Raw genomic sequence first — 9,294 nt, forward strand, 5'->3', positions numbered from 1 at the left:
TGTGGGAATCGAACCGGCAGCCTTCGGAGTTAGGAGCACGGAGCTCTAACCGCCTGAGCCACTGGGCTGCCCATTGTTGTTTTTTGTTTTTTCTTTTTTAATTAAAGTGTATTGGGGTGACAATTGTTAGTAAAGTTACATAGATTTCAGGTGTATAGTTCTGTATTACATCATCTATAAATCACATTTTGTGTTAACCACCCAGAGTCAGTTCTCCTTCCATCACCATGTATTTGCCACAAAGGTTTTCTAGAGCACCTCACTCACAGTAAGCTGCCCCCGACCCCACCCCCCCGCCCACTGGACTGTACCATGTATAGTTGCTTGTATTTTTATTTACCTTTGTGGATATCTGTCTTCCCAACTAGGATGTAACCCTCTTAGGTCAAGATGGCGTATTACTTCGTGCTTCATAGTTCCCAGCGTCTGGAGCAGTGTTACGGGTTCCAGAGGCACACAATCAATACTCGTTGAATAAGGTACAAGAAGAAAGTAAAGGACAGGGAGGCATTTGAGTCACCAGTGACCAGCTGCCCCAGGATTGGGGAGGGAGGTGGTGTCCTTGCTCCTCACATTGAACTTACCGTCTTCTGAGAAAGTCCTTTAGGAACTTTGCCTGTTGTGACATTGGACTTGAGGAACATTGGAAATTGAACTGCCCTGGGGCCTGCTCCACATTTCTCTGGTTCTCCAGAATTACTGCCCCACCCATCCCCAGAGCAGGTAAACAAACAAACAAACCTCCACATGGAGTAGGTGGCCTAGGCCCAATTATTTAATGACTGCTCACATGTCCAGCTGATGGACCCAGCCATAAGCCATGCTACCTTCTGAAGCAAAAGGAAACCACTTCTCTTAACACAGAGAACCCCTCAAGATTTAATATACCCTAAACCGAACCCATCTTCGTTTTCTCAATTTTCCCCCAACTGAACCTCCTCCTCTATTCCGTCAGTGAATATAACCATGAGGTTCCCAGTCAATCAATCCTAGGGGTCATCCTTTACTCTTCTTCCCCTTGCTTTCCACATCTATCTTTTTAGCCATACGTTAACATTTACTGAGCACCTACTGTTTGCTAGGTGTTTGGTATACTTTAACAATAATAATAGATAAAAATTCCTATGCCAGAGGGTACAATCTAGCAGGGGCAGAGATAAGAAATAAATAGACAAAATGAGTGAATTACACAGTATATTAGAAGGTGTATTCATTTCCTTTTGCAGCTGTAACATATTGCCACAAACTTATTAACTTAAAACAACACAAATTGATGACCTCACAGTTCTGGAGCTCAGAAATCCTAAAACCAAAGTGTCAGCAGGGATGCATTCCTCCAGGGGGCTCTGGGGGAGGATCCATTTCCGTATCTTTTCCACTTTCTAGAGGCTACTTGCATTCCTTGGCTCATGGTCCCCATCTTCCATCTTCAATACCAGTTGCATAGCATCTTCAAATCTCTTTTTCTCTGATCTTGGCTTCCACTGTCACATCTTCACCCATTCTGATATTCCTGGCTCCCTCTTATAAAGACCCTCATGATTACACTGGACCCAACTGGATAATCCAGCATAATCTCCCCATCTCAGGGGCCTTCACATCATCACATCTGTGAAGTCCCTTTTACCATGTAAGGTGACCTAGTCACAGTTTCTGGGGACTAGGATGTCAACATCTTTGGGGAGCTATTAGTCTGTCTACCACGGAAGTTGAAAAAAAGAGAAAGGAGAGCAGAGGAAGGGGGTTCCAGATTGGGGTAACAAAGAAGTTTTGTCTATTCTACCTTACAAATACCTCTGGAACCCCTCCCACCTGCTACACCCCCCTGAAGCCTCTTACTAGAGTCACCAGGGCCTCCCTAGTGGGTTCCATCCACAGTGACCTCCTTCTCCTCTAGGATCTCCTTCACTTACCTGATGTGAGAATCACCAGGAGGATCTGAGTCTATGCTTCTGATCATTATGGTGCAACAAGTTCAGGAAATACTTAGTAAATCCATTCTCCACATAGGCTGGAGTGAGTTTTACATAAACAGTTCTGATCGTGACTCCCCTGAAAACCTATCAGTGGCTCCCGATCACTTTTAGAATAAACACAGACTTCCTTAACACCATTGTAAGGTCTTGCCTTGTTGTCTGGTTCCTGCCTATGTCTTCAGTTTCATCCCTTATATTCCTCCCTTTGGAACCAACCTGATTGTCTTTCTTCCAGGCCTGCTCTGGCCTTGCCCCTGCTGCCACAGGGCTTTTGCACGTGCTACTCCTTCTGCCAGGAAGCTCTTCCCCTTCTCACCACCCAGTCAGCTCTTATTTATCCTCAGTCCTAGAGAGCCTTCTCTGACCTCTATGACTAGATCAAAGGCTCCTGTTATTAGCTCTCCCAGCCATATGTTCTTCTCTCTTATACACTGGTCACACTTGCAAATTTATATTTTGTAAAGATTGCCAATCATGACCTTATGCCCATTCTACCTTTTTTTCAGTGTTAGAACCAGCCCAGCTAGAGTCATATCCTAGCCTCCCTTGCCCCTAGTATAGCCATGTGACCACATTTGGCCAATAGAATGAAAATGGAAGTGATGTGTGTAACACTCAGGCATCTCCTCTCCTGGTCTTCAGCACTATTGGGAAATGACAACCCTGTGGACCCAGAGATGGAGGCCATGTGTTGAGTACGGCAGAGTCAATTCACCACCTGGATCGCTGGCTGACCTCAGGAAGCAGAACTGCCCTGGCAGCCATAGACCACCCACCTCTGCTCTGTTACACATGGTAGGAGATCAGCTTAAAGCAGTGTATGCTGAGGGCTTTCTTAGAGCAGCTTAGCTTATCATCAATTGGTCCCCATTTGTTGGGTGATGTTGGTTTACCTCCTCACCAGACTGTTAGTTCCAATAGGCAGAGACTGACTGTGATTGTTTGTCCTTGCATCTCTGGACTAGGACACAGGTCATGTGGGGCCAGCCTATCACATTTTGAGGAGTCTCTGACAAGACATCATATTTAGGATTGGAAGTACTCACCTTCAAAAGCCCCAGTGCCTACGTTCCTACAAACTTCCCCTATTTCTCCACTGACAAGGTAAGGGAGGAAGGGCCGTGAAAGATGAATTTGGGATAATGGTTTGGAGTCCATCTTAAGGTGCCAAGAAACAGCCACTGTCCCAGACCAGCTCAGGCGTGGAGGGATGGAACAGACATTTGGGCACATAATGTCACAGGAAGGCCCTCCGGCTCGGTGTTTAATCTCAGCCTGAGATCAAGAACAAAAGAACCAGATTGCATTTTAATGGAGTGCTTCCCTTAAAAAATGAACTTTTGGATTTCACTGTTGAAAGTTTTCCCATTTACTAGTAGTATATAATAATCAGTGTGAAACCAGCGTGGGTCCCAAAATATATGTGAAAGTATCCTAGTGCCCGTCCTGGAGCCTGGCACAGAATAGGTGTTCAGTATGTAGGTGGGGATCCATGAGTAATAACAGCTAACAGCTATTGATCTCTTATTTGGGGCACTAGTCTCCCAACTGCTCTCAATGCTTCCTCGTTCCATCCTCCCTCCCTCCTACATCTCTAGCTGATCCTTCACGTCCACACACCAGGTTCCCTGGTTAAAAGCCTCTGGAGCTTTCCTCAGCCTCCAAGCCCAATTCTTAGCCTGATCCTGCCTCAGCCTCCATCCCCATCTCTTGCTTTCCCAACTCACGCCACACTCTGGGTGTGTGGCTTTTTATCATTTGCTGAAAATTATGGGTGTTTTTGTTTTGGGGTTTTTTATTTGTTTTGTTTTTTTGTAGTGCGAATCCTTGTAATCTCCAACGTGATTTCTTCTTTCTTGTGTCAATTTTCAGAAATATGTTGCTTGATTTCTAAACTTTGGGAAATGTTTAGTGGTCTATTATTGGTTTCTAAATTAATTCCACTGGGTGAGAAAGCATGTTCTGGGTGAATGCAGTCCTCTGACATGTGCTGAGACACACCTGGTGGCCCAGCATGTGTTCCATGCAGGTAAGTGTCCTTCATGCACCTGAAAAGAATGTGTGTTCTGCAGTTTTGGGGTGCGTGTTCTGTATATGTTGGCTTGAACACATTTGTTAGTTGCATTCAAATTGTCTAGTATTGTAATTATTTTTAATCTGCTTGTCTAGGATTGTGGAGTTTTTTTTATTTTTCCTTTTAGTTCTTCAACATTCGCCATATATCTATATCACAGTGCTTCTGTCCTCTGAGGGACCCTGACTAATACAGGGTCTGAAGCAAGGAGAAAGAGGCCTTGGCTCGTTTTGTAAAGAATGTCCTTTCTGAAGTTTGAAGAGAGAATTCACTTGAGCAGTTCCTGTTTGGGGCTTGTTGTTGTTGTTATTGTTTTTAACTGTTTCTCTGTAAGATCAGGCTGATCCTTGAGACTCCAGACCTGCTGGATATTTCCTATGAGGACAAGAAAGCTCTGCCTCGCACAAGGTGACATTTCTCCATATTCAACCTAATTTTAGTTTTCAAATGTCAAACAAAAAAATGATCCTTTTGGTAACTAGGCTGCAGGTTCGGCATGAATTATGGAAATAAAATCTGATCTTCACTGTTTTGAAAACTAGAAGACAAGGGGTAGTACAGAATCAGGTCTGTACCCCTCCCTCTTGGACAGTGAAGAACTGTCCAAGAGAGGACAGGACAAGAAAAGAGGGCTGTGTACGGGATTGCTCAGACCTGTTTTCAAGGGCTGAGTTATTTGGAAGACGAGGTCAGTTCTTACAACAAAGAAGAACATTGCAGGCAACGCGTTAGGAGTTTGTCTCCACATTACACTACTCCAACTTGAACTTTGGAAAAATATGAGGCCTTTCCCCATTTTCCTTCTCTGAACAGGCCTTGGCAAGCTGAGACTAAATGTCTTTATTTCTAAAAATAATACCAACTTGGATCTCTAAGCCAGTTCTCTCTATAGGACACCAGAAACCACGCTGGGGCGAGAGCAAAATACTGGGCAGACAGAGCCAAGCACGCTGGGAGTGACCCTTCCCAACTTCAGCAAGGACAGTGGTAGAGAGCAGCTGCTGTGGTGGCCGCTGGAAAATCCGAAATGGAATCCCACTGTAAATGCCTCAGTAGGACAGAACTGCACTTATCATGGGGTTTTCATTAACTCTTAGCAGAGGCATTTAAGGGTATCACAATACCCACACATCGCTGCAGCTTTGGGTTCAAGTAGAAACCCTCTAGTGCCTTTTACAGCTTCTGCCGAATAAGAGATGTTTCCTTGCCCCTGTCACCAAAAGTGTAGCAGCATTTGCAAGATGTGATCAAAGAAAAAGACATGGAGGAAGTAAAAAGACCAGGGGCCACAGGGGCTGAAGGAAGGAACATTCAGGAGATAAATTTATAACAAATCATGGACCAAATAATTCAGAAAGTCACAAGTTCCTGCCTCAAGTGTGCCAAATTTGTCAGGTTCAAAGGGATCCAGGCTCTACCATAGCTAAAACCCTCAAACAATTCAGGTGTCCAACAATAGCGATGGTCCATCCATAAACTAGACCATTATGTGGTCATTTAACGTCTCAGGGACATTCCCGGAGGCTATTGGGTGCATGACATGGGTGTTGTCTCAGAAGTCAGCTCTTATCCACTGTGTGAACTTAAGCAAACAGTGTGTCTTCCTTTGCCTCAGTTTTCCCCCCTGGACAGAGAGTAAAATAATAATTGCTACCTAGAAGGGTTTTGTGAGGGTTGAGTGAGTTAATACACACATGTCAAGCAGTTAGAACAAGGTCTGGTATGTAATAAGCTGTTAGGTGAGGGGAGATGGAAAATGTGCACACGTATTTATTAGTCGGGGGCAATCAGGAAAACAAACCATATTCATTATTTTAACAAAGAACTTAATATAGATTTGGTCAAGTGAGTATTACAGGACAGAAATGACAGAAAGAAGCCACTGGGGGGCACAGAGAGAAAGTAACCGCCAGAAGCAACTACCCCACCCCAGGGCTAGAGGAAGGAGAGGTGGGTTACGGGATCCTGGCAGCCTGGTGGAGGGGGTCCCGTAGAACGGGGACTCAGATCTCTGAGGGGGCGGTGTCTCTGAGAGGCACAAAGAGGCTGGTTCTAGGAGTGCAGGGACACTGGAACCCAGAGCTAAATGTCACCATTACCAGGGCGATGCTCAGAAGACCAAGGAGTGACTGGAAGGAGCTGGTCCTTGCTCTTCCTCCAGCGGTGCAGGATTCTAGCGCCCCCTGTTGGTAGAGGCTGGAAGAGAGCAGAAGCGAAGGAGAAACATGGCACAGGTTTCAGCAGCATCACCAGTGGGGTATGGTCCCCACTCTAGACACTGTCCCTCCCTCCCGACAGCCTCCGGACAGTAGACTGGAGGAGAAGGAGGAGGGTGGGGTTCATGAGGCTCGCGGTTTCAAGGTAGGCCTGAATGAGAGTGCGGCCACAGGAGGGAGAAAACAGAACACGTTGGCATAATAGACATCAACGTTCAAGAAGTGGTGTGGCCAGGCTGGGACCCCGAGAGTGAACATCAGAAGTGGATGAACCTCATTCTGGGTCAGAGAGAGAACGTGGCAGGGGTGCCACTCCCAGATCCCGAGTTTCTGCACGTTCTCAGGAGTACTTGGAGCCAACAAGATTGCAAGTGGGAGCCAGAGACGCCCTAGACAAGGAGTGGACGAAGCAGGACGAGGGCTGAGAGTGGTGAGGCCAGGAGCAGAGGGTCAGAGCAGGGAGGGCGTAGGAGGAAGAGAAGTGGTTTGGAAGCTGCGTGGGAGCCGCCGGGACTACATTGGGGTGGCAGGAGGCAGGGCCTGTTGGCCCATGAGTGGGCAGCTCAGACTCAGTTCTAGTTCTGTGGTTCACCTGGGGGGGGGGGTGTCCCTCAGCCTGCACCTGTGTTTCTTCATCTGTGAAAAGGTGATCACAATAATTCCTGCCTTGGAGGTTGTGAGAAGTAATGAGATGATGTATATACGATAAGGCGGAGGGAGGCCCTGTGGAATTTTACCCACTGCCAAGAAGAAAATGCACCCCTCATTCTAAATTCAGACAGCTACCAGCTGGGGGGCTGCCCGGGAGGTGCCACTCAGCACTGAGGCTCTAAGCCTGTGTGTGATCGACCATCCGTCTATTCCCTCAGAAGGGGGGTACCAGCCCCACAGCCCCCGAGTTGGATCCAGAGAGTGGATGGAATTACAGCTTCTAGGATTTGGGACTGGGGGAACTCTTTAGAGCAATATGGCATGAGGCCACCTCCAAGGGACAGCACGAATATGTGACCCAGGGGAGTCCCTTGGGAGAGTCTTGGCAACAGGCCTGTGGAGCCCCACTTGTCCACACCGAGTATCTAGAGCACCCATCCTCAACCAGGGTAAGTTTGCCCCCAAGGGACATTGGCAATGTCTGGAGACGGTTTTGGTTGCACAACTTGGGGGGGGGGTGCTACTGGCATCTAATGGGCAGAGGGCATGGATGCTGCTAAACAATGCACAGGACAGACCCCCCACAACAAAGAATGGTCCGGCTCCAAGTGTCAGTAGTGCTGAGAATGAGAAACCCTGGTCTGCAGAAGAAGCTAGATCAGCAGTGAAAACCCAGAGCGCACGGGACAGCCACGTCACCACCAACAACCAGTCACCGCAGGAAGCACATCTGTTTTCCATTTCTCCCCTCTGCCTCAACCTCATAGAAGCAAGCACACAGGCACGTGAGAGATATCCTGGCCTCCGCTGGCGAGGGATGGAGTAACTGGAGACAAGTCAAGTCTTAAATACCAAAGGCTGTGTTAATACCCAAAAATGACGGAGAAAGTGGAATCCGACTGAGGTGCCTTAATGGGGAGGCTTATGCTCAACGGGAAAGGGGATTTTGACCGAGCACAGCTGGTGGGAGTTACTGGAAAAATAAAACCTTTCCTTAACGCGCACTTCAGCAAGACAAGTCTCCTTATTGAAAGCTGCTGGGTAGGTGCCATGCTTGGTGCACAACATAATTTTGCCTGGCACAAAATAAGAGCTTGATAAGTGTTGGCCATTGTATTAAGAGGGAAGTGGAAAATCAGCAGCCTCCAGTGGGGAGAGAGGGCTTAAGGATAAACGTTGTCATGCAGGGGTAGCTGGTTTCAGTCAAAGCACAAAACCGAGGAAGCTGCGGCGTTGATCAACCAGCCAGCGGGGTTCCTGAAAACATATTCGCAGGAGTCTATTTTTAAGCTACAAAGCAGTTTCTTTAAGGGTGAAGCAGTTCCCTAAAGTTGCCCCAGTTCTTACTTCCTAAGTCACTCAGAGTATCCAAAGGTGGCCACCTGCAACTCTTCCTCCCCCACCCCTGCACCCCCCACCCCTACCCCATTTGCTTACAAGGCTCCCTGGAATCTGGGCTGGTCTTAGTGACTTGCTTAAGTGGTCGCATGTGGCAGAAGTGATGCTGTGGGACTTCGGAGGCTAGGGAGTGCGAGGCCCAGCGGCTTTGCCCGGATGTCTTGGAATGACTGCTCACGGGACATTCCCTCTTGGAATCCATAGTGCCATGCCACATGGCGACGGCATACACAGGTGCTCTGACAGTCCCAGCTGAACTAGCTGACAGCTTGCCTCAACTGTCACTACATGAGGGACCCATCTCAGGTGTTCAGCTCATTGACACTGCAACCACACGACCGCCCCCCAGTGAGAACCGCCCAGCTGCGTCCAGCCAACCCACAAAGGACCTAATAAATTACCACTTCAAGCCACTAAGTGTTAGGGTAATTTATTATGCAGGAACAGATAATTGGAATGCTTCCCTAGGGAGCCCAGTGCTTTCAGAAACATATGCTCCTTTCTTGGATGAAAAATTGTCTTTCTAGTGATTGTCCAGGAAGGGTTCCAACATGTGGGGTATTAGAAGCCCAAGTTCCAGCTTCCGCATAACACCAACTCATAAGCCAGGTCACCTCGATATAAGAGTATTCTTTCCCTTCCCTCCCTGCCCATTTCTTCCTCCTTTCTATTCTCCTCTTCCTGTCACGCCTCTTCCTTTCCTCCACAAATTTTAAACTGCTAGTCTGAAACAACCACCATAGAAACATGGTCACATGGTCAGGTTCTTAGAAATCTGACCGATATTGGAAAACACAGTGTGGAGGGAGCAGGAAAATTCAAGGCTAACCATTGGAGGCTAGCCACCATGTCTCTAAGTCCTCACAGTGGGAAGGTAACTTTGTCTTCCTTTTACACAAGGGAAATTAGAATCCCCTGGCCATTAAATACCAATTAGATATTAAGAAAGAACATTTCCAAAATTGTATTACCAGTCAAC

Source organism: Rhinolophus ferrumequinum, chromosome 21 (assembly GCF_004115265.2).
Source record: "Rhinolophus ferrumequinum isolate MPI-CBG mRhiFer1 chromosome 21, mRhiFer1_v1.p, whole genome shotgun sequence".
Classification (NCBI taxonomy): domain Eukaryota; kingdom Metazoa; phylum Chordata; class Mammalia; order Chiroptera; family Rhinolophidae; genus Rhinolophus; species Rhinolophus ferrumequinum.